Here is a 27,023-nt window from a genome sequence, read left to right as displayed (position 1 = left end):
GAGTAGGGACCTAGAGCTGGGAGTCCAGTGTCATCCCACACTGAGTGCTCTGCACACAGTGGGTCCTCTGCATGCACTTGATACACCGCAAATATTAGGTATTTTACAAATACTGGATGCTCTACACGCTGGGTGCTCTGCAAACACTAGATTCTGGACAGACGCTGGGTGTTCTGCAAATGTGAAATGCTCTGTAAACATGACACATCCAGGCACCAGATGCTCTGCATGCACTAGATGCTGTGAATCACACAGGTCTCTCTGGTTAATGAGAATGTCTGGAGGAGACCCTGGAAATTCAGAGTGTCCTAAAGGCGGCTTGAAATCAATATTCGCATATGGGATAAACCCCCCCAGGAGTTTTCCAGTTCTCATTTCTGAGCTGGGGCAAAAACTGCAGCCTTCTTAACTCTGGGCGCTATATTTGGTTTGGGAAAATGGGATAAGGTTGTCACTGAGCCCACACTAAGGTATAAAACTCAGACAAACCTGAGATACCGAGGACTGGGAAACTTTATGGGGTCATTGGCAGAGCACACTTGGTGCCAGTTCAGAGAGAATAAAAGACAACTTATGGTTTTGTTTTCCTTCTGCCCGAGCAGGTCGTATTTCTTTTAACACTTTAGATTCTCAAATAAAATTCCACTGTGCACAGGCCTGTTGTTGCTCTTCCTGTGCCATCTGTCAGACTGATTGAGCACTGAAGGCTGCTGGGCTCTCACTTCATTCGCCTGCCCCTGGTGCTGGCACTGCAGAGTGAATGCCGAGACATGGGGATGTTTTGGTGGAGAGGTGCAGCATGAGAAGGTCTGGCTCGGCACCCTTCCTGTCTGATCTTCCCGTTGGTCCTCGCAGCAATTTCATAACCTTGGTTCGTGAGGCTGAGTGATGTTTTTGTGCTGCTGCAAAGCTTGTTTTTGCGAAATGCAAAAGCCACACACTCCAGATAGCCTTGGGAAATTTGGAGAGAGGAAGAGGGTTATGAGGTGCTTTGTCAGATATTACGCCCAACCCAAGGAGATTTCCTTTATTGGGATTTGCAATTAGATTCCTTCCCCTTTGCACTGGCGAAGATATTGCAGTAGCTTTAAAAGAATCTATTACTGGTTATAGAAGCACTTCTTTCCAGGTCAGCCTGAATTAAATTTGAACCACGGAAAATCTCAGTGTCCAGTTTGGGATGATATATTGATTGGTATGTCAGTGCTGAGATTTAAATTTATTTATGAAAATGTGAAAGGTAAATCTGTCAACCTTCACATGTTCTAGGAAAACAATTCAAATGCGGTAGATTTATTTTTTGCTGAAATACATCATTCCTGTTCCTGGCAGCTCGGCATCTAAGACTGGGGTCTCTACTCCCATGTCCAGGTTTGTCTCATCTGCTGGGAAACCACAGGGATGGATGACCTGAGTCGATCTTGCACTTAAGTTTCTAAAACTTTGCAATACGAGGAACTCAGAAAACATTCTAAGTCATTCTTTTTTTTTTTATTGCAAACTGACTTCAGTAATTACACTTAAAACTGATTTAATGAAAGAAAATATATTAAGGAAAGTATAGCGTATTTTTTATGTAGTCACTGTTGTGTGTGTGTGAGAGAGATACATCTGATTATAAATGTAAAAATGGAATGTCTCTCTCTAAAATGTTAATATATTTCTTTGTTTATTTGTGTCTAAATTTACCGAATTATGGTTTCTGAAACAAATATAATATCAGTTTTCAAATCCAGAAGAATATTATGCATGTCTCCAGTGAGCCTAATATAAGTTTTTAGGTATTTTAGTTGAGTTTTTTTTTTTTTTTTCTTCTTTCCCCACTATAGTTAATTTACTGGCCATGTAATTCCAGGAAGGGGTTATTGAAGTACAACGGAGAAATCTCTTCTTTTATGATAGAAGCACAGCATTTATTTTTTCCCACGTTTTAAAAAAATGTATTCCAGTTTCTGTCTCTTCTAAAGCAGGACTGCCAGCCCATGCCAAGTGAAGAATATAATCAGAATGAAGACTTAGTTTATTTGGATTGCTTAGAAAATGTATCCTAGCAATTAAATTCCTAAGATGGTTATTTAAAAATATTAGCTATGTAGGTAATGTAATGTGTTGATCATATTTTAGCTGCAGGTTAGAAATCTTTGGCCACAAAGTATGTTTTGTTTTTGAGGGGGGTCTTTTAACCAGATAGTGGCTGTTGGTATAGGTAATGTATTGATTTTTGGAGTCACAAAGTGGAGTATCTGCTTTCCTTTTTCTGGCTGGGTGACAAGCTGGGTGACATTTCTGTATCAGGGCCCCCTCCTCTGAGAAGGGGGGCAGGCGCCTCTCTCCCAGAGCTGCTCCAAGTATCAAACATGGTGATGCGTGTGCGGTCCTGCCAGAAGGTCTCACCTTTTGCCGCCTTCACTGTGAGTTCTCTTTCCTACCCTCATTTCTTTCATTGTAATTCCTGGGCTCCAGCTGCTTCTCTGAGCTCACGTTTATTAAAAATGACTGCATGCTAATGAAATGTTATTTACCCAGTAAAGGACAGGTTTATGGAAAGTGTAAGAACTTGAACTTCCTGAGCACTGCAGCAGCCAAAGGAAAGAGCTGATTTCAAGTTCAAGTGTGAATGGGATGTAAAAGACTTGAGACTCTTCTCTTGCTCCATCATTTTTAAATTGAAATTTCACGAAAAGATATCCCACATTTCACCTGTGAAGCTCATACGTCCTTGTCTTTGAACAAATCCCCAAACCTTTGTTGAAGTCTCAGTAAGAGATGGTCCATTCAGATCCTTAAGGACCCTCACTGAGAGCTGTTAGTTTTTTTCTGTGAAACACTGCTCCTAAAGTTCCAAATGTTGATGTCTCTTCGTGATCCTGATTTCCGTTCTTTTGGGTAAATATGCAGAAGTGGGCTTGCTCGATCATTTGGAAGTTTTATTTTTAACTTTTGAGAAACCTCCATGCCATTTTGCGTAGTGGCTGCACCATTTTGCATTCGCATCCGTGACGTGCAAGGGTTCCCATTCCTCCACGTCTGAAAGAACTAAAGTCGGATCTCGAAGAGCTCTCTGCACTCCCACATTCACCGCCACACTACTCACAGTAGCCAGGATGTGGAAACAACCTAATGCCCACCTCCAATGAGTGGGTAGAGAAAATATGCTGTATACATACAACGTAACACTGTTCAGCCTTTAAAAAGAAGGAAATTCTGCAATTTGTGCCAACATGGATGAACCCTGAGGACATTATGCTCCGTGAAATTAGCCAGCACAGAAGGACAAATCCTGGGTGACTCCACTTGCAGGAGGTACCTCAAATGGTCAGATGCATAGAATCGAAGAGCTGAATGGTGGTTCCCAGGGGCCGGGTGGAGAGGGAAATGGGGAAATGAAGTGTCAGCTAAGCAAGATGAGCAGGTTTTGGAGGTCTGCTGTCCAGCTTTGCACCTGTTGCCCACAAGACAGTATCGAACACTTAAAAGTTTAAGAAGGGAGATCTCATGTTAAATGTTCTTACCAAGATGAAATAAAATAAGAAAAAAATAAAGGTAAAGAAAAGTAAGTTCCAGATGTTGATGGCTTGGGCACCAGGGAGCCTTGGGTTGTCTGCGGACTCGACTGACAAACACAGATGGAGGGTCTGGATCTTCTGCAGCCAATTAATTGTTTGAACCTGAGGTCCCCCCAACCCCATGCGCCCTCTGGGCCCTGGCCTTCCTTGCTGAAGTGCAGGGCAAAGCGAGCCAGCGTCTGAGTCCCCAGGCCCTAAAATCGTGGACTCTGTGATCCTGTAGCTCTTCTCTGAACCCTGGGGGCACATGTGTCCACCTGACTGCAGAGCCACTTGTAGCAAATATCCTTCCCTGGGGGCTAAGTTTGGAATGAGACACATGAAGACACTTAGAAAGCACAGACCCCAGGGCGGCAGTGGAGGGAAATAAGGGGACATGCTGTGACTTTTCCAGCACCTGCCGAGACTTAGGGACAATCCAGCTGCCTCTCCTTCCGTTACACGCACTCTGTAAGCATGAGGTTCCTAGTGCTTACGGATGAAGAGTGAGAGTGAGACAGCCCAGGCAGGTGCACTGCTCCAGGGCACTGAGCCGGCCCAAGAGGGCCAGGGCCCCAGGGAGAAGGTGGCACCATCCTGGTTACTTTTCCCCTTCCACCTGCCGGAAAACGGCTGAGAGAGGGTCAGTGTTTATTCCAAGTCCCACTGGCTGGGATGTAAGCCACAACAGTGACTTGGAATCTCAGGGTTGCAATTATTTTATTGAAAATAATTCGATCATTTTAGAATAGCCACTTTGGGCTTAATTATCATTGGCATCATTTTGCTTCATTTTTAATCTTTTTTTTGGCATTATCTAATAACCACGAGGATAATTGTTATATCAAGTCTTACAAACCCTAGCTTACTGCGTAATATCAGATGAAATATTGAAAGGAACTTAGAATGAACCACGCTGGAGCTATAATCCATGCATGTTATGATATACTGAAATTCTGTTGCATAATGAAATAATTAACTTTAATTGAGTGCCTACTGCATACTGTGCACTGCGCTAGGAGCATTTAAATTGATTATGTTTATTCCTCCTGTATTCCTGTTAGGCATTTTTTTTTAATTGAAGTATAGCTGATTTACGGTGTTGTGTTACTTTCATGTGTAATCGTAATGATTCAATTACACGTATATTATGTTCTTTTTCAGGTTCTTTTCAATTATAGGTTATTGCAAGCTACTGAACATAGTTCCCTGTGCTGTACAGTAGGGCCTTGTTGTTTATGTGTTTTATATATAGTAATTGTATCTGCAAATCCTGAACTCCTAATTTATCCCTCTTCCCCAGCCCTTTCCCCTTTGGTAACCATAAGTTTGTTTTCTATGTCTTTGAGTCTGTTTCTGTTTTATAAATAAGTTCATTGTCAGTCAGAGAAAGGCAAGTATCATATGGTATCACTTATATGTGGAATCTAAAAAAAAGTGATACAAATGAACATAGGCAGTGTTCATTATTACCTCCACTTGGAGATGGGAAACTCAACTTGAGAAAAGACTAACAAACTTGGCGGGTAGCCAGTTGCTAGTGGGTGACAGGGCCAGCATTTGAGAACTGGTTCTCAAGGCACAAATAGAATTTAATGACATTTGCATAATTTTTTGTTCAGTGTTAAGTAATAAATGAGAGGATCTTATTTTTCTTTACTCCTAGTTAGTACAAAGTATATCTTAAAAGAAAGAGAAGCTTCTTTTGTCTTTCCATCACATTTCTCTCATTCCTTAACACCTTGATGTCCATAATACTCTGATCATATTCTTCCAGCCAACCGTGAGAGTTTCTTTGAGAGATTCTCATGAACATGGAAATTAATTGAAGACAAACTCATAACCCAAATCTTAATTCTGTGTTTTGGTTGAAAATTAACAACACACAATGGGAAGAAAGACATAAAATATGATAGTATACAAATGGAATTGCTTCTCAAATTAATGTCACTCGGGATTCCCTCAAAAGTTCAGCAGGTGTGCCGAAGAATGAAACTAAAGATGGTGTTGGGCACAGCAGAGATAATTCAAAAACAGAAACAGACTTCGTCCTGCCAGCACTGCATTTATTACTGAAATATCACCCACTGTAAAACAGTTGACAAAAGCAGTGATTTAAGGTATCAACAGGGAGCATCATTGGAGAGATATCTATTTCTTAGATACAAAAAAAATAAAATAAACTGGACCACAGAAGGCCCTGGAAGTTCAGGAATAAAGCCATTACCATCAATACATTCTGTCAAAGGGATGCTGTGAAGGTTAATCGGAGTTGATGTAACAAACTAAGAATTGTCTGTGTCAGATCATGGCACTATGGATACGTTCAGGAGCAAGTGAAACCCGGCAATTGGAAGTTTAAATAGGTTGTGATGGACGAAAATAATGACAGTATTACAACATAACTCATTTTTGTGGCACATGTCGGAGTTTGCAAAATATTCTAGGAAATGTCATCTCATGTATTCCTGATCTTCCAACTGAGAAAATCAGGGCCCAGAGAAAGGAATTTACATACGTGAAACCCTGCAGCAGGCAGAGCGAGGCCCTGGGGCCAGGCCTTCTGAGCCTGAGGAGCTGACCGGTCCGGGATGCTGTGGCCTCGTCAGACAATGCTGGGGCAGAACTAGACTAATGGGCAGGAGTGGATTTCCCACCCACAAAGCAGATCAGTTAAAGAAGGGAGTTATCAGAAGACATCTCTTTTCTCCTAGTTGGATAAAATTATCTCTAGCACCCCATTGTTTTTTAAGTATTAAAATACCTTCAAGAGTAACAACTTTCTTGCCATGGCACCTACTATTCAGATGGGACAGCTGGCACCTCCTCTCTGCATCGGATATAGACGAAACCCAAGCTGAGAGACACTAACCTTCTAAACCCCAACAAGAAGTCTTTGAGTTGGCTGCTTGCTGGCGTGTGGCAATTAGAGTCCTTTGCACTGGTGTGTCGTGTTTCCTCGTGTTCCTCCTCTGTGGCTTTCCAGAGATCTGTGGTCCTGCTGTGGAGGACAGGAACATTTTTACGAGGAGGTACATCGCAAGTTTTCTCTTTATCTAATTTGTTTTGTTTGCTATTGTGAGTTTGCGCAACGTAAGCCCAGCACACACTAGACCAAGGTGCCTCGGCCTTGAGAGCTTACACTAAGCTGTATGCGTTAGTTAAAGGGTTACAATTTCACTCTGGGCCAAGATCCACTTCTATGTGCTTAGTTCCTGCCCCGACAGTACCCTGGAAGCTCGGTCACAGGTGTGGATCTCTCCTGGGCTCCTTGCATGGCTCCTTATTGGACTGTCCGGAAGCCCTGCTTACTTTAATGAGCCAGTGGTCCTTCTGGGTTAAATACAACCAATTTGATGCATCTTTTATGAAAACACCATCTTGTGATTCTAAAAAGGCCATTTTCTTAATTACAATTTAATAAATAAAATTAAGTAAAAGCAAATAGTTGATTTTAACTCCATTGAAAAGGTACAAACATCTTTATGGCTAAAAACAGTTTTTTTCATCACCATCACTACTTTCTACATGCCAGGTATGGTTTAAAATACTTCTTATGGATGTTATTACTTGTTCTTCCCAGTGAACCCATGATGTGGCATTATTACCAGAGTAACCATTTTTTAGGTATGGAAGCTTGGCACAAAGAGGCATGATGTCCCCTCCCACGTGCAGGGTAGCCAGACTCAAGGTGGGCAAACATCCTGACAGCTTGCGTGTTCCCCAGCTACATTCTGTAGCCTTGGTGAATATTTGAAAAATAATTTAAAAGGGTAAAACTTAAAAGACTCTGGTTTTCCTAATGTTAGAAACCTGTTTTACCCAGATGAGTATGATCCACAGCAAATTCGATAAGTGAATCATTGGAACTAAAATCAGAAAAAAGGCAATCATTTGTTACTTATTGGGAACAATAGATGACCCTTGTTGGCTTCTAAGAGTACATATAACTGAGAGTCTGGAGAGACCAGAGGATTCTTAGGGATGCTCCAGATATCCAGATGCACCTGGGAAAGGCACCCTCACCAATCCCTATCCTCCAGGGCCACTGCGTACAGGTGTGCAGGTTGTGCACTGCACAGTTCTAAGGGGGTGTTAAATGTCCTCTAGATGTGAGTATTGCCACCTTAGAAGGACAGTGTACAGTCTGGGTTCTCTGTGGGACTGCAGGGCCACGCTAGCCTTGGCCTGAGTACATGAAAACCAAGGTTCTTCAGAGCCTCCGAGACACTGGAGTGCTTGCCACCCTTCATTCCAGCCCGTGTTCTGCATCGTGGAGGTGGGAGCCGAGAGGAGCAAGCCTGGCATCTTAGCTTGAGCTCCTTTCAGAGTAGAGCCAGAGACAGAACAAGAGCTGAGACCACCTAATTATTACTCAGGAGATGAATCTTCAGAGCAGATGGGAAGGGTGAGGGTAGCAAGGCAGAGAAGAAGGGAAGCCCACGAGGGTTTGTTATCAAGGCCACTGCTGAGGGCAGCAGGCAGAATCCCTCCAGGATGCCTGAGAAGCCTGCAGAGCACCCCCCAGAAGCGCCTGCCCTTCACGGCTCCCCTTGCTTAAGGGGTGCTCCTGGGCTGCACCCTCACAAGCCCACAGTCTCCGTGAGCCTCAGAGAAGACTTGCTGTGAAAAGTCACAGGAAGTGAGGCTTGTGTCCCAGGTGGTCATGGCAGGCAGACAGTGGCCCACCACCGGGAAGCTGGGCTCATAGGGTGGGGGCTGCAGTGTGGGGGGCCCCAAAACACTTGCTACACCTGGCTGCCTGAAGACAAATCCTGACCGCACTAGAAGGAACTTGTGAGCTCACGTTTTCTGAAGCTCCAATGATTGGGGTTAAACCCTGCCTGAGGCTCTCCTGCCTTGCAGGGTCCTGTGGACTCTTAAGAGCTTTCCCACCATACAATGGCTGTGCATGCTTTTTATTGGGAAAACACTTGGTTTTCCATCAGGTTTTTTTTAGCACAGTGGTTCTCTATCGTGTGGACCGGTGCTTGCCCCGGATGCATAGGAGAAAAGCTGCTGGGGGCTCCTGGGAAATTCTGTTTGTCGCTCAGAAAGAGACATGAGAAGGGAGGGCTCCTTTCTTTCTCTGGTCACTTGTATGTCAGAGCTGAAGCTGGGACTGTTACTCCCCACCTGCTGGCAGCCTGAGAGGGCCACCAGCTCAGGGCGGAGAGGGAGCAGGAGACACGATGGGCTGTCGGCCTGGGAGCCACCCTCGCTGAGGACTGGCGGCCTGAGATCAAAAGTTCCCCATGGCTTCAGCTAGTTTGAGTCAAAACCATCCTCACTGCTCTGCCCACTTACTCTGCTCACCACTCTTACAAGTGCTTCAAATCTAAGATCCTCAAGGCTAGGAAGACCCCAGCTTTCTCCTTCTCCTCCTGTCTTTGGAAACTGCCTCTCAAATACCACTTCACAGTGGGTGCTCGCTCTTAATGCGGTATCTGTTAGAGATGATCTAAAATGTTCACGTCATCCCTGACCAGGAAAGCTCAACAAACGACCTTGACCTTCATGAAGACGGTCACAGTCTGCACTGTTCCTCTGCACTGTGCTCACAAAAGGCATTCTCTTGTATTTCCACATACTCATCTTTAAGGGAAATGACTGCCTCCCTGGCTGAAACCTGTTATTACACCTTTCAGAAGCACAGGGATGCAAAATTGGCTTTCTTTTGTTATGTTGAGACCTCAGTGAAGAGCTTGCAAATATGAAAGATTGTCAGAGTGAAAACGTCACATTTTGTTAAAAGAGGCTTGAGTATTTTGCAAAAGTTAACATCAGTACCCAAAATCGAACAATACAGAGGATGACCACAGAAGTGTAAGCATTCTGTAACTTGGAACTGGAAGTCTGGCCATCAAGTCTAAGAATGATGCATGATCCACATGGAGAGAAAAGAAAAATGATGGATTACAGGAATTAATCCATCAAAAGGTTGCCTCTAGGACATCAGTTCTTCTCCCATCTCTGGAAATTGTAATTGGTATGGAGATCTGGAGTATTTCACAAAAAAAAAAAAAAAAAAAAAAAAGTTTTACTTACAGCATTGGCAGAGTCTATTGCACACATTTTCTTTGGCTTTACAAAAAATCAAGTTTGTTTCTGCCTATAATAATTTAGATACAATGCCTGTAAAGTTAATAGAAAGAGCACGTTTCATGAGTAGAAGTTTTCTGCTGTAAAAGTGACATAACACACATCACACACACACACACACACACACTTTTCTTTCCGGTTTACCAATAAATTCCATGGTAAAGATTCTTCCGATGCCTGATATTAAAATACCTAAATTTTACTTAATGACACACACAGTAACAGTATTCTCAGTCATAGCAATTTCCACTAAATGGCCATGAGTCTAAAAATCTTTTTTAGGCCTACATGAATACACAGTACACCCAGAACAAACAGACTTTCCAAAGACATAAATAAATACTCAGCTCTAGAAACCCCAGGTCTCTGTTTTAAAGGATGGCAGATTTTTAACTGCCACAAAATGAGTAATTCAATGTGGCTTTCTAAATTTAAAGCCTTAGTGGACGTCCCTATAAAAACAATCAGGGAATAATCTTTTCCAAATGCATCTTCAGTCTTTGATTGTGGCCCTGCTGACACTTTGTGCTAGTCATGGATTATCCACGGAGAATGCTCCGTAGGGCATTTAGTCGATTTGATGTCCCTGCCAAGTTGGGCACTTATTTTTGGTCAATTTCCATAGCTCACCTTGTCTACTTCTCGTTACGCTGGGCACTGGCTGCTGTAATTAAAGAGAACACTCTCTTGGAGTTTAAACAGGCTTTGCTTGTTCATGATTTTTAAAAACCTGTTTAGTTATCCAGTCAGATTGGCCTTTAGATGATGTGCTCTGTTGCCTCCCCTCTCACTTGGAGCTGACGGCTTCCTGTCCTCAGTGTGCAGTTTGTAGCATCAAGGATGGGGTTTTGCAACTGCTGGCATCTTCTGGTACTTCCGTCTCCCCCCCAGTTTTTAGAAGTCATGTTTCAGTCCAGCAGGTCACCGCACAGGCTGGGGCCACGATTCTAGGAGGGCTTTTCACGCCGTAGAGCAGCTTGGGCCACGGCCGCACGAGAACGCTCTGTTCGTCCCGCCATCGCAATCTGAGACCCATGGCTCTACGTGATGCTAACTCTACTCAACCAGCTTATGGGAAAGGTGGAGAGAACTGAGGTCTGATCTATTGTAGTTTCCATGTTTTAGAAGCCAACATTCTGCCGCAGCTGACTCGTTCCTAAAACCAAGGAAATAAACCAGCGAACAAAAACCTGGGGGGACATCCCTCCCATCGAAGCCTTTTGTCATCTGCTTAACTGACTGTGCCTCTTTCGTGACATGGTCTTCATTTGGTTGACCCGGGTTTACAAGCCCTGCACACATCGCAGGCTTAGTAGATGTTTGCCTGCTCTCACACTGATGCAGCTAGAATCTGAGCATCTCTGTTTTCCACCCGCTTTCCTGTCATTATTATTTAATAAATATTAAGCTTCTGGCCCGTGATGGGCTCTGGGGATACCACATGAATAAGGGACTCATGGTTCCTGCTTAAAACTGAGGAAGGAGGCTTCACTTGTGCAGCTTGAACAGAAATGGTCTGTTCGCCACTCTGTTCATTAACGTGCCTTTGTTTGTGGGCGCCCTTGTGCACAATGTACTTTGGTACCAGTCTCGATTTAGCAGGAGATCCTAGCAGGAGAGAGGTGTGTTGCAGGAATAGTTCACACGTAGACTAGGGCACTCAGAGGGGCTTCAGACAAGTTTTGGTCACATTATACTTGTCATTTGGTTTTGCTCATGACAGACAGTTCTTCCTTTGGGGGGAAGTAACGTAAGTGTTTAATTATATCAACAATATGTTTTAATTGGTGTTTTGCTTAAGATTTTCATTTCCCCCCCCTTTTTTTTTTATTATTTCATCTGAGTGCCTCCAATGGAATTACTGAACATGTATAATTTCAGTTGTTAAAACAACACACATACATAATAATTTCCGAAGCAACTTGTAATTAAGTAAAGAAGGAAGCAACAGATGCTGGAACATCAAAAAATGATTTTAAAACATTGAATATTTTTCACAGATGCTGCGGTTTCTTTCCTGCCAAGTGCTATCTCTTCATTAATCCTCGCATTTCCTAAGAACAAGAGCCTAGCTCAGAGCTCCTCTGCGTGAATACAAGGCAGAATCAAGAGGCTGCTGCTACATTTAGGGGCTTTTTTGTTAGTATTTCTCAATAGAAATACAAGGTTACATTTAGAAGCCTTCAACATTTGTCAGAAAAATAAAAAAGCTTAATTATTTTGCTCTGTGCTACAATAGCAGGCATTCTTAGGACAGCTGTCTCTTCATTTCACTCCACAGCATTTTTTTTTTTTTTTTTTTTTTGCAAAATCTGTTTGACTTGCAGCATCGCATGAGGCTCTGGTTTGAAAGAAATAGTTGCACTAAAGGCTCTTGCAGATAGAACTGGATCCCACCCCGCCACATTCTTGCCTTCTTTTATAAGCCACGCTGCATCCCATGCGCTGCTATTTGGCACCTTGCTTCCATCGTGATGTGAAAAGTTTTCCACATCTGTTTCAGTCTATGTCCCGTGACATCGCCCAGTTTGAGACTATTAGAAAGCAGATTTCCAAGGACATCATCATGTGGGAGAAAGAGGTGGCGGTGACTGAAAGGAGGAGGCCCTGGAATCTGCCTCGTAAAATTATGCAGGCTCTGCAGAAACACACGAACCGTAGCCTCTGAAAAGAGTGAGACAAAAATAGCCGGGGCAAACAGATGGAATCCAGACGTCAAGAGCCCTCTGCGAGGAGCAGGCACCTCTCCTTATGAAGCTTCTGTAGCTGATTTCTCTCTCTGATCTTCTTGCGACTGCTAATTGCTTTTAGTGATGAGCCTTGACATCTGGAAGTGATGGGTAGAAGGGAACTCCTCCTGCTCCATGAGCTGTTTTTGGTAATTAATTTCTCTAATGCTTGGTGTGATCCCTTCTGAAATTAATTTCTAAATATGCAAGAAATATTAATTTCTAAATAGTTTTACATATGGAAGAAAAGAAAATTCTCAATGACTTTGGTCACTGATTCATGCCTTCCGTACCATGCTCTGTCGAATTTTCAGACTTTTTCATCTGCGTATCTAGTCAAGCAAAAATGCTGACTATTTACTGTGTGTAAAGAACTGTACAAGGGACAGTGGAAGATGAAGATATGCAGATACATTCAAGAAAATTCGTAACTGTGGGAGAGAAAATGTCAATCTCATGGCTAGACCATAAGGAGGAAGTCCTTACTTCCTCCAATGGAACAATTAAGAGAAAGCAGGGACTCCAGGGGAGAGACAGGTTACCTCTGGATGGATGGTTCAAGGGCCCCCAAGGGTGTGGCCAGGACTTGGCCAAGTTAGGATGGGAATGGGGGCTTCTCTGTGAAAGGAACATGAACGAGGCTGCGGATCTAAGGGTGTGGGGAATAGCCTGGGAGCCACGAGTAGTATCATGTGTGTGGCTTGAGGATGCGAAAAGGAATGTGGCAGGACTCAGATGTGGAACAGAAGGTGTTTCTTTCCTGAAAGGTCTTGAATTTGCGGCTCGGGGCGGGGTGGGGGGTGGCGCGGCCACTTGGCTCTCATCAACTTGCTGTTGCACTCGCATAGTTGGAGCTAGGCTGACTTTCTTGTGTTACTAGTTCTACAGTGTAACTCCATCAGTGATGTCCAACACATACACTGCATCGTGTTTCAATTATTTTTCCTTACAGCAAAAAAAAAAAAATTTATTTTACCATCAAAAAGAAGCTATATAATTGTAAATACATACCTGATATCACGCGTGCAAATCTGCATGGATGTGTACGTCTGGACTCCTTATTCTACTTTCCCGCAATCATTACTTCGAGTTTGGTAGATGACTCTAAAACTTAAAAAAAAAACCCATAAATTAAGCTCAATGTTGCCCCCAAATATATCATATAAACTTGGACTTTGTCCTATTTCAGAGAGGAACGTTCTATCACATTAACATGAGATGAATTAATTTGTTTTTAAACTTATTAAATGAAAAAAAGATATTTAAGATTTTAAAGTCAGGGACAATATCTATTTTATTTATGAATGGGTCTTCGATACCTGGCAGAGTGTAAGATGATAAATAAATGAGCCCAGTTATCAAATGTATGCACTCATTTTTTTAAAAGATGATGACAGTTTGGGGAAATGTTATCAACATCTTTTCAAATGATGTGATTATTCCATTATATAGTTCTTATCTACTCTTGGTTCTTTCTTACCGTTTCTTATAAAGGAATATATTTTGTGACTAGTCTTCTTTCACAGAGACTCTTCCTTCCCCAATAGAGCTGACTGTAGTTCATATTTAATTTTTCTTCCCATGATATTAGCTTATGAACATTTCATTTCTTGTTCATATTCTTAAGTTATTTCAAATTCTTCCTAATTAGCTTTACAAGGCTTCTCTAAACGAACCAAATTTAGCACTGAAAGCCAGTATGCCTGCAGTAAGTGTGTGAAGTTCATTAAAATTGGTTTTGATATTAGATTATACTTGGCAGTGACCTTCCAAGACCTTATCAGACCCCCATAGGCAAGACTCGAATACATAGAACTAATGCAGAGCACCCAATTAGAAAAGAAAGTCTGAATTTAATATTTGAAAGTTGCACAGATTCCAATATTTGAGCTCTCCTTTGTAAATAAGAATTTAAAACTGATGTCCCTGAGCCCTTTTCAGACCATCATCCAGCCTGTTAATCAAATGTTGTTTTATTTCCCTTGATGCATTTCATGCACACAACTGAAGTCCAGCTCTATGCCCTCAATAAGCATGTCTTAAACAACTATGAGTATGAGCCGTGGCTTGGGATGTGGGCTGGGCGGAATGTGAATCTGGTTAAGCTTGCTGTCCTTGACCTCAAGGAGCTCCCAGCCTGGGAGGAGAGACACTGACAACCCGGTAACGTCAACTCCAGCTAGCAAGCGCCACACTGAATAGACAGACGCTACAGGTGTCCTGAGGATGGAAGGGGTCAAGCCTGTAATTTTAAGCCCTCTGTGCATGAGATGCGTTTCTCTGGACAAGCCCCATGTCACCATTTGAGAAGTCTTTTGGGTGTTACTCTTAGAGGTTACCGAGAGTTAGGAGGACCAGTGCTCAATGGGACTTCGAATACAAATGGTGTTCCCAGTAGTTTGCCCCAGCAGGATGGGTTGGCACTGGAATTGGATGATATGCTGGCGTTTCTCTGAGGTTATGTGTGCACGTGGCTTGTTTCTGGTACCCGCCTCCCCTACCCCGCCATGTCCACAGAGGCGCTCCCACTGTCTGCGTGGAAGAATAGAGATTTGCCTGTCGACCTCCAGTAGATTTGTTATGTTTTCCCGTGTACTGCGAACCTCATTGGAACAAATGGTCTTTAGCCTGCACATCCATTAAACTGGAAATGTAAATGCTTCTGGTCCCTTGGGATTGATACTATATTTTGAAAACCCCGATCCCTCGGGCTGTTGAGGAGACGTAATTTCACATGTGTGCCTTCGTGGAGATTCGGCGAACTTCCGCGCACGTATCTCATGTGATCTTGGAGCCTCTCACGCTCTGTCTTATCTGTCATCCTTGGTGCTCACAGATCGTGTTATTCTTAGATGCATCCCAGGAATCACAGCATAATGAGAGGAATCTGGCCAAAGGAAACCCAACTTCATCCCGATAAAAATTGTTAATTTTTAAAATTCTGACACTACACATATCTTTTATCTGAATCTTTGCAAAAAAAAAACCTAATTAATGGAAGTTATAACTTCTTCCCCAGTAGTCATTGTTTCTTGTTCTTTAGCAGAATTTAAAATTCCCCATTCATTGCTCTTATGTTGATATTTGTGTAGGGGAGTCCTCTGAATAGGTGCAGGTTTGAGTTTACTATACGTTTATCGGGTTTGCCTAATTTGCTTGAAAGGAATCTGAATTAACTGCCAGCATGTGTAATCAAGTTAAAAACAATAAGGGGCTAGTGTAGAGCAGAAAGGTTTACAATCCAGTGCTTTGCAGACATTTTACGTACATCTCAGTGGAAGGCAGATATTTGCTTGACACGGTTTTAAATTGTAAATCATGTCCTTGTAACTGTACCGCAGTGAACTCCTTGGTAAGCCTGAATTTAGAGAACGTTGATGGGATTTTTTTTATAGTCCTTTCCGCTAGAGAGGGGAGGTGCCCCAGGCAGCCTGGGGATACTTTGCAGAGAACACAGTGAGATTCCAAGCCCCTCAGTGGCAGATGCCCTGTCTCTGTGGTTCACTCCTGCATCCTCAGCATTGTCTCAGTACCTCGTGCAGGGTAGCTGCTCAGTGAATTGTGTGAAATGCACTGGCAGCACTCAGATTAAGGGAGAACTTTCACAAATTAAAACCGGCAACAGATAAGCATTCTCTCAGGGAGTCCCCAAAGAGTCATCATATTTGCAAGAACGCATGCAGAGAAGAGTCATGTCTTCAACATTTTAAGTTGCATTTGTATCTCTCTCCCTTACTTAATCGTTCACGTGCCGTTTCTCATGGCCACCTCTTCGAGTAGGGGAAGGCATTAGAACTTAGAGCTATAGTGCCAGAGGTGAGATGGATCATAGAGATGGTGGCAGGGATTCTGAGCAGTGGACAGAGAAAGAAATCTGTTTTAAAGTGAGAAACACTGAGGGTGTGGAAAAAAGGGAACCCTTCTACACTGTTGGTGGGAATGTAATTTGGTGCAGCCGCTATGGAAAACAGTACAGAGATTCCTCAAAATACTAAAAATAGACTTACCCTATGATCCAGCAATTTCATTCCTGGGCATGTATCCAGAGGGAACTTTAATTTAAAAAGACACATGTACCCCAATGTTCATAGCAGCACTATATACAATAGCCAAGACATGGGAACAAACTAAATGTCCACCAACAAATGACTAGATAAAGAAGTTGTGCTATATTTATACAATGGAATACTACTTGGCCATAAAAAATAATAAAATAATGCCATTTGCAGCAAGACGGATGGACCTGGAGATTGTCATTCTAAGTGAAGCCAGAAAGAGAAAGAAAAATACCATATGATATCACTTACATGTGGAATCTTTAAAAAAAAAAGACAAAATGAACTTATTTACAAAACAGAAACAAACTCACAGACATAGAGAACAAATTTATGGTTACTAGGAGGGAAGGGGATGGGGAGAGATAAACTGGGAGTTTGAGATTTGCAGATACTAACTACTCTATATAAAATAGATAAAACAAGTTCATACTGTAGAGCACAGGGAACTATATTCAGTACCTTGTAGTAGCTTATGGTGAAAAAGAATATGAAAACGAATATGTATATTCATGTGTGACTGACGTGTTGTGCTGTACACCAGAAACTGACACAACATTGCAAACTGACACTGTATTTCAATAAAAATATATAAATATATATAAAAGTGAGAGATTCCTGTTAGCAAGTTCTCGCAAGATCACACATCCAGTGGTTAAACTGCTTGGTAAACGGTGCTGGCCCTAAGGAGTAGAAATAGGTGAGACCCAGAGCACTGCTAACCTGTAAGGTGCCCTTGTGTGAGGCAGTCCAAGCTTCCCCTTCCGAGGGCCACAGCACCACAGGCCCAGGTCCTGGCAGGCAGCCGGCATGTGTTAAGCCCCTTCCTCTAAGGACAGACAGCTGTCTGCCAAAACACAAGGCTTCGGAGAAGATGCAGGCTGAATTTCAGCCCTCACATGCCCCTCTGCCAGAATCTCCTTTTTTTTAAATTGAAGTGCAGTTGATTTGCAATGTTGTGCTAGTTTCTGGTGCACAGCATAGTGCTTCAGTCATACATATATATCTATGTATATTCTTTTTTCATATTCTATTTCATTGTTGGCTCTTTCAAGCTACTGAGTATAGCTCCCTGCAATAGGATATTGTTATTAGGACCTTATTTTGTGCAGTGTACACGTTGAGCAACCTTGCAGAGTGCTAATTCATCAGACTTTATGTATAAATATAAATTATACATATATAAATATTTACATTCACATGTTCATACTCATAATGTGACATTTATGATAAGCAAGTGGAGAATCTTGTAAATAATACATTTTAGCCTAATGCTATAGTCATTCCAATAGATGCAAAACAAATGGTAAAATTCAACACTCATTCCTAATAGTTTTTTAAAAGTCAACAAAGCATAGAAGAGAGCTGCTTTAACCTTATGGAGGGTATCTATTGAAATGATACAGCAAACACCATCGTACATAATGGTGAAAGGTTGGAAGATTTTTCACTAAGGTCAAAGAAGAGCCAAGGATTCCTGCCAGCACTGCTAACGTTCAGTGTTGTTCTGGAGATCATAGCCAATTCAGTACGACAAGGCAAAGAAATAAGAGTGGTGAAGTCAAGGACCCCTGCCAGCACTCTCACCTGTGTCTCAAAGGTCAGGGACTGCTGGTCAATGGCCAATCATTAGATGTAGGGCAACGTTCATTTACTGTGTGTTTGGCAAATGGCACCGTGCTGAGCCCCTGCACTGAGCAGGTGGAGTTGGGGCGGGGTGCTCAGCTGGACAGGCTCCTGCCCCCACCCCACTTGAACCAAAGCCACGTGATCTTTATCTGTGTGCGTATTGTTTATTGTTTGAAAGATTGTTCAGTATCTTTAAAGGTCTGGAGGGCCATTGGGGAAAAGTTATCAAAGCGCAAAATGCTAAGGCTGGTTTTCTGATGCGTGGACCCCACTAGTGCCATGTTTGATGGAGGAAGAGCCCGGAAGTCTTCTGCTGTGTGACAAATAGCAGGTGTCCAGTGCTGAGTTAGAAACAGAAAGTGAAAGACAGGTAGCAGGTGTCTTCCCAAGTCCCTGGAGACACCCCTGTGCAGAAGGTCCCTGTCCCTGCGTCCTAGGCTGTTTCTCTCCAGGGCACAGAGGTAGCAGGAAGGAGGGAGTGGTATTGGAGGGAGTGGCGAATGTAGGAGAATCACATATTCCAGCAAAGGCAGAGAGGCCTGAAGCCACAGGATGTATTTGTGGATTTACAAGACGGTACCGCATGGCTCTGGTACAGGCCTCCAGATGGGAGGGGTTGAGACAGTGCAATTGATCTAATTTCCTGAATCTGGGAAGCTCAGCACTCTGAGTTTTGTCCTGCTGGTGACTTGGAGTCATAGAATTGCAATTAACAGCTGTGTTCTTCGAGGCAGCCACCCCAACCCACCATTCAAACTCTCTTGCATTAGAACCTCTCACATAGTACTTTGATTATTATTTTGTGAAATTATATATATACATATGTTATATATAGTTGTATATTATATATATTAAATATATATTTAGGCTTCTATCTGCTGGTGTCATGCCTGCCTGCCCATGTGAACTCTTGTTTGAAAAATCCTCCCATCTCACTCCCCTGACTGCAACATTCTGTCTGATTGTGGGTTAGAACATTTCACGGTGTAATAAAGCCAAGTAACTTCTAATACTGAGGAATGATCTGAAAGAAGAAAACTGGTTTTCTTCTGTCACAAGAGAAGAGAAAACATAGATGTCTGTAGTCACCCTAACACATCGCTTGCTTTTCTTACTCTGTAAACTCTTTCCTTTTTTTATTGAAGTGTAGTCAGTTTTGTGTGAATTTCTAGTGTACAGCACAATGTCCCAGTCATGCATATACATACATATAGTCCTTTTCATATTCTTTTTCATTAAAGCTCATTACAAGGGATTGAATATAGTTCCCTGTGCTATACAGAAGAAATTTGTTTTTTGTCTTATTTTTATATATAACAGTTAATATTTGCAAATCTCAAACTCCCAAATGTATCCGTTCCTGCTCCCTTTCCCCCAATAACCAGAAGATTGTTTCCTATATCTGAGAGTCTGTTAAAAGTATTTTCAGTAATAAGTAAATTTAATTATAACCTCAAGACATTAATAAGCCATTGAATTAAGCTCTGGGAGAGAAGGTTATAAATTTTGAAAATAAATCCATCAGTAGCAGTCTTAGACAGATGATTGTGTTATGATGTTGTCACTTCATTTAGACAGAATATTCACTTCTGTGATAGTTCATTTTGGAAGGATCTTATGAAAGTCATTATGTATTTATATTACTGCATTGAGATGGTGTCGTCTACCCAGAAAGGACCATGCCTTTATCCCCAGGTTGGAGTCCCATCCCTCTCTGGGATCTTGGGGGCCTCCTGTAAATGCAGCTCCCAGCCTTAGGGCGAGAGCCAGCAGAATCATGGGGGAGGTCAGGGAGCCCCACCCCAGCCGTGGGCCTTATGGTGAACCTTGGCCATCGGTTGTGGCCACAGCCTTGGGCAGACTTCTCTCCCACTGTGCTCGCCATCACTCCTGCTGCGACCCTGTGCATACATTTTGAACACATACAAATGGGGCACAAAAACTTTTAACTTTATTAAGAAAAAAACTTAGGATGAAATACCCAACTATTTCGATAACTTATATTGTAACCTGCGGGTCTTTTACTTTCTGCACTGAAGACTTTATGTTTTTCCTAAGGTGGGTAAGATTGCACGGCAGTTGCCATTTGTTTTGCACTTGCAGTGACATTCTGCTGTTAAGGCATGGACCATTTAGCCAGAATTAGATGCTCAAGGCAACTCGTCTGCTGGGTGTGTCCCACCTCTGGCGCTGTGACTGAGGAGGAAAATGCCCCTTGGTATAAAACTGGTTGGTCTGTCGGACACAGCATCCCAGGCTGAGTGGCCCATGGCACTGGCCACAGTGTCAATGAGCAGGTCCTCATGTTATTTAAGATCAAGTCCCTGCTGCATCTGAACTCCTGTTACACGTAGTTGGTGTGGGCGTCTGGTGCTTTCACGTCTCCCCTGAACTTCCTCTGCTTTTTTTCTCCATTAGCATCTGCAGTCCCCTGAGGATGCAGCTTAGCGTCTTGCCCACAGTACAGACCCTCCAACAGTGATTCCTGAAATAAGGATGCGTGGATGGGCGGATAGATGGATAGATCAATGATACTTAGATTTTTCATGCCTGTGTTTTTGTTGAAAATGTTATTTGGATAATATTACTTTGGCTTTTAATTTCAAAAATATAATTGCTAAAAGTTGGATATTTAGGACCTTACCTGTAAGTTTTGGCAGGGACTATTCATGAAGTAATAGGAATCTAGCCGAACAATCTGAATTATAAGAAGACAGTTACTGAAAGCTCTTTATTTGAGAAACATAATTTCCCACAATAACTTGGCCAAAAGAAGAGCAAAAGAAAATTGTTTCTTGTGCTTTAAATTATAAGCAAAGATGTTGATAAAACATACATGTTTTTCATTTCCCAGTTCCATTAAATGATGGGGTCCTAGCTTAGGGAGCCAAAAAAACACCCGAGAGTTCCAAATATTTCCATACTGGTGAAAGGAAATAACAGAAGGGCTTTGACCTTGGCAGTGGATGTTCCAAATGCATCGTTCATGATGTAAGAATTTTAGATTAAATAAATGTTCCTACAGCTATCTTTTAGGACACGAAATCTTACCTAATTACTTAAGGAATGTGAGCTAATAAAAAGTCAGCTGCACGTCAACTCAGATAAGAACAAGTTTCGAAGATAATTTTCGGCTAGATAATCACGTTACCAAGGGAGTGAAATCGACATGCAAACTTGGCTGCCAGTTCAATTTAAGCTTATTTTGCCAGTTGGGTAAATCCATTCCCCTGTGTGTAACTCTGCTAGGATATTATGGGATGCTGTGACCATCTGCATTTTCATGGACAGGGGATGACTTCTCAAGTGATCCACTTTGAAGGGCCTCTAATATTTTCCCGCCCTGCGTCCCTTCTTCATTCCCAGGCTGCTGTGCAGGCCAAAGATGCCCCCTGTACCAGGCTCCCTGCGCATCATTGTAAACACCTTGTCTGGTTAACACTCCCAGACGTTATGATGGCTTTCTTTACATGCCCATTTTACAGGTGAGAAAGCTAAGGCACTAGGTTAAGGAACTGATGGGAGGAGACCCCCCTGGACAGCCCTGGTTAAGACCGTAGCTGTGCTGTCATCAAGGAATCACAGTGCAGGTGACTAATGGAAAACAGACCAGCTGCTCCCAAGGCTCCAAGTAGGACTCCACAAACAAACATGCCGGGCAAAAGGCAGAAGAAAACTGCTGTCTTCTTAAGCTATCTTCAGGAATCTTGTCAGCTGAGTAGACAAATAGGAGAAGATATTGTACCTCTGTTTTGGTCTAAGTTCCTTTAGCTACAAAGGCAGAATTAAAAATTAAATCAAAGTAGCCAAATGAGCTAAGAGAAGAAAGTGGTGCTGAATTATTTTAGCATCAACGGGCAGGTGAAAACAAGCTGTGTTTATTTACCAGCCCCATCTGACTCATTTGTTTTTAGTACATTTCTCAAAGGCTCAAAACAAATTGTTTTAGAGATTAATTTCTATGTAAAATAAATGTTTACTTATCAAACAAAGACTAATCATAAGATGTTGGTAAATTACTAACAGTTGCCTAGGTGCTAAATAATAGCCTTTAATACACTACACGCAGTACATTTCTTTCTTTTCAATTAGAGTTTGCCCAAGCCATGAGTATGGGTTTAGCCTGTGTCTTCATGACTGAATTTTTCATAACCCTTCCAGTATTCTAATTTGCGTGTACATTTTCTTGCCAAGAAATTAAGCCACGTTAGCCCACATAAGTGCGGCTGTGTGGCTACAACCATAACATCCAAATCCTTATGGTTATAGAGAGAATTTCCTATTTCTTGTCTCAAATCATATTTTTCTTACAGTTGTATATGTATGGTGAGATACTCACACACAGACACACACACACACAAGATCATTTTCTAGTAAGAATGCAGAAGACTATTTGTTGCTATTTTGTACTTAAAAGAATCCAGAGCAACTACCCCCAAACACTGCTGTGAAAGCAAAACCCAATAGTTGTCCTTCCAAAACCTTCATCTTAAATAATACAACCTCAGTTTGGTTTACGTCATTTACTCCAGTTCATCCAAAATTCCTCATAAGAATTCTAAAAATACGTACAAATTACTATAGTTTTCAGAAGCAAGCATATGATAGTGAAGCATTTTTTCCTTTAAAAATGGATGAATGGAAGTAAAGGGGGGACTTCCTTTGCTCAAGGTCACCCATTTCAATCGTCAATTTCAGAAGGAAACATTTTTTCCCAATGATAGGTTTTCACTCCTAACAAAAAGTAGTTCTTCTCTCGTTTCAAGGTATTTGCCAGGAAAAGATGTCTGGATGCTTGATGTTCACGCTCAAAGACTAAGAATTTAAGGACATTATAGTGAGCGAATAAACTAAATGAATGGTGCCCCTCACTTGAGATGCGTGTTTACAGAAAGTCCACAAATCGCAGCCTCTGTAATAAAGAAGGCTTCCAGCGGCAGCACTGACTTTCTTATTCTCTTGGGCTCTCTACAGTATTATAACAAGAAGTGCCTCCCACAATGTGTAAGGAGGGAAGCCAGGTCCATGTTTGTGGATTCACACACATATATAGCCTAGCACACACGGGGACACATACCTTTTTGTAGCAAGAAAACAGGAATGCTTGCTGCTTTTCGGCTCTTAAAAGAATGCAGGTTGACTGCTGGCTGCAAGTGAACACAGCCGTTAGAAAGGCCCTGAAAGGTTCATCTCCTCCGGACCCCCCTTTGGCGGCGGCAGTGCTGCTAGTCACCCAAATAGAGGAGGAAGTTGCACCAAACAGGCTTTACCCTCAAAAAGCCTGTGGGCTGGGGAGACCCGTGTGCAAACGGTGATGCAGTGAAGATTTACGAACACGGTGCGAGAGAGAATGGTGGCTGCTCAGAGGGGGTCTGCTGATGTGCAAGCGGCTACTGCAATAGGACCCTGGGTTCTTCCACTTAAAAATATCCACTCTTTTTGTTTCAATATTGCTTTCACACTTTAGAGAATATTTCTATCTTATTTCATTGGGCCTTTAAGAAAAGTAATGGAAGTAAATCAGGACTATTCTTTAAAATCTCTAAATCATCATCCTCTCTTCAGAGGATCTGGGACAGACTGTGTGTCATGTAGCGTTGGAGGGTCCAGTTTTTTTCCCTTCTGTGAACCAGATCCAGGTGCGTGCCCTGAGTGTTTATTTTGGGTCAGCAGACTAACTCCAAAGCAAAATTGTGCATTCAAAAATGTGTTTGTTTAGTGCTTTGAGATCGTCTTGTGTAACTCCTCATTTGTCATTTGTTGGGGTGTGTTCTGTGGCACGCTGAATGCTTGTGTGTCCCCCCCCCCAAATCCACATGTTGAAAACCTCATGCCTGCGTGTGATGGTATTAGGAGGTGGTGAGGTCATGAGGGTGGAGCCCCTGTGAGCGGGACTGGTGTTCTTACAAAAGAGGCCCAGAGACGTAGCTAGCCCCTTTTGCCACGTGAGGTTACACAGAGAGGTCTGTGACTCAGAAGGTGACCCTCACCTGATCATGCAGGCACCCTGATTTTGGGCTTCCAGTCTGCAGAGCTGTGAGAAATACATTTCCGTGGTTTATAAACCACCCTGTCTGGTCTGTGGTGTTTTGTTAAAGCAGCCTGAACAGACTAAGGCACGTGCTGAGCATCTAAAGATTTGCAGAGGGTTAGATAGTGAGCCTTGGGGCTGGGTTCTCCCTCCCGCAAACCATCCTGTGGCTCACAAACTTCTCCAAAGCCCAGGGAAGGTAGTTTCAATTCCTTCCTGTTCAAAGGCACAAAAATGCACTGCAGCTAAGGAAACTGACTGTAAGAGGAATGCGGTTATAAAAGAACACAGCTGGTACAGGCAGGTGCCACTTGGCTGACTGTATGAAAGAAAACAGTGTTTTTTAGTCATATCTGATGACAGGTAAGGTTGGGCTGGAAGGCGCACACTTTGTACGTATGATGCATTTACCTACAAATACTTGGTAGTTACTTTCAGTCGCAAATATTCAAACATGACTGCCGTAAAAATAACTGTAATGTTAATTCGCATGCAGGTATCTGCAAACACAACTGTTTGGAATATCACTTCTAAGTCAGCGAGGTAACCACCACTTTTTTAGAAAGAGGTTTGTTCTTCTGTGATTATATATTGTTTAATATTTTATTGGGTATGATTGGTAAACAGTAATAACACTCGTAACATTTGATACATTTTGACAAATGTGTACATTCATGAAACCACCAACACAAGAGAATGAACATGTTCATCAACCCGAAGGGTCTCCTGTTTCCTTGGTAACCCCTCCCTCTTCTATCTCCCTGCCCACCCTGATCCCAGGTAGCACTCATCTTTTGGATTCTACGTTTGTTTTCGTTTTCCATGATGTTATATGAATGGAATCATACAGCGTCACAATGGTTTCTGCTGGCTTCTTTCGCTCAGCATAATTCTTTTCAGATTCTTCTATGTTGTGTATAACAGCAGATCATTTCTTTTCACTGCTGAGTAGGATTCTGTTATTTGGATGTAAGATCATTTGTTTAAATGTTTACCTGCTGATGGATATTTGAGTGGTTTCCAGTTTGGGGCTATTACAAATAAAGCTGTTTTGAACATTCATGTGCAAGGATTTGTAGCAACAATTCCTTTTGCTCTTGGGTAAATACCTAGCAGGGAAATGTCCAGATCACATGGTAAGTTATGTTTAATTTTAGAGGAGAGTGTCAAATAGTTCTCAAAACAATTGTCCCATTTTACATTCCTACCAGCAGGGTGTGAGGGCATCCCCGTTGCTCTGCGAGCTCGCCAGCATTTGATGTTGTTAGGTTTGGGGTTTCTTCTGTTTCGTTTTGTTTTAGCTGTTCTAATACATGTGTAGTGGTTTACTTGTGGTTTTAATTTACTGTTTTCTAAAAAATGACATTGAGTATCTTTACATATACTTTTTGCCATCTGTGTATCTTCTTTGGTGAAATGTCTCTTCATAACACTTGGTAGTTGTTTTTTAGTGTTGAGTTTTAATTTGTTTTATATCTGATGGATACGAGTCTTCTGTCAGACATCTGATTTGCCGATACTCTCTTGGGTGTGACTAGTCTTTTATTTTCTTAACAGTGTCTCTCAAAAGCAGAGGGTCCTGATTTTGACTATTTTTCTTTCTTTCATGAGTGATGCTTTTGGCATTGTATCTAGGAAATCTTTGCTTAACCTAAGGTCCCAGAAATATTCTCCTAGGTTTTCTTCTAGAAGTTTTATGGTGTTAGCTATTGGGCTGTGATCCATTTGAGTTTATTGTCATGGGGAGAGCAAGCTGTTGATCAAAGTTCCCGGTTTCGCCTGTGGATAGCTAGTTGCTCCAGCACTACTTTGCTGCAGACTACTTTCTCCACTAAATTGCCTTTGTACCTTTTTGAAAAATCCATAACCCACGTACATACGGCTCTATTTCTGGGCTTTCCATTCTGTTCCTTTGCTCAGTCATTCGATTTTAATGCCACAGCACTTTGATTATTGGAGCTTTACAATGAATCTTGAAGTCAGGTTGTATAAGCCTCTAACAATGCCCTTTCTTTGCAAAAAGCTTTTGTTGTTCTAGATACTTTGTATTTCCATATGAATTTTAGAGTTCACTTGTCAAATTTTATTTTTTAAAACAGCCTTCTGGAATTGTAACTAAGATTCCTTTGATTCTGTAGCTCATTTAGAAGATTCAGTTTCCTTTAAGTGTATCAGTCATACACATATTTTGTGAGACTTATTCCTAAGTATTTCTTATTTTTGATAATATTATAAATGTCATTCTTTTAATTTATGACTGCTCATTGCTAGTACATAGGAACAAAATGAATATTTTATATTGATCTTATATTATTTAGCTTTTACAAAAACATGCAAGCTTTAACTTTTAAGTAAGATGTTGCTTATATGTTTTTAGTAGCTGTCCTTCGTCAGATTTAGGAAATTCATTTTATTCCTAGTTGATTCAGAGTTTTTATAAGGAATGGACTTTTGGATCTTATCAAATGGTACTGTATTGAAATGATCTGTATCTGTTGAGATGTTCATATAGGTTTACTTCCCAGAATGTTAAATATGGTGAATTACATTGATCCAGTTTTAAACGTTACTGCAACCTTGCCCCCGTGACATCCTCCCTATGTAATTATGAGATATTAACTTTTTTATGTAGTTTGGAGTTTTGTTTATTAAAATCCTGTTATTCATATTTGTATCTAAGTTCGTGAGGAATATTCACATGTAGTTTTCTTTTCTTCTAATATCTTTGTCTGGTTTTGATGTCAGATTAAAGCTGACCTCATAGAATGTTGTGTAGAGTTGATTTTATTTCTTGCATCTTCCGTGTTTCTACTTAATATGTTCAGTCTTCCTTCCAGCTCCTTGGACGTATGCAATACAATTATAATAACTATTTTTAAATGTTCTTGACTACAAATTCTGTCATCTATGTCATTTCTGTGCCAAGTTCAAT

General features: G+C 41.8%; 1 protein-coding gene across 4 annotated transcripts in view; it reads left to right on the top strand.

Annotated features, from left to right (window-relative positions):
- The window catches only part of SEMA5A (semaphorin 5A), a 444,386-nt gene that overhangs the window by 384,358 nt on the left and 33,005 nt on the right, over positions 1-27,023 (top strand). The gene's annotated exons all lie outside the window — the stretch shown is intronic.

The sequence above is a fragment of the Camelus dromedarius genome, chromosome 3 (assembly GCF_036321535.1).
Source record: "Camelus dromedarius isolate mCamDro1 chromosome 3, mCamDro1.pat, whole genome shotgun sequence".
Lineage (NCBI taxonomy): Eukaryota > Metazoa > Chordata > Mammalia > Artiodactyla > Camelidae > Camelus > Camelus dromedarius.
This window is presented reverse-complemented; position numbering and strand designations above follow the sequence as displayed.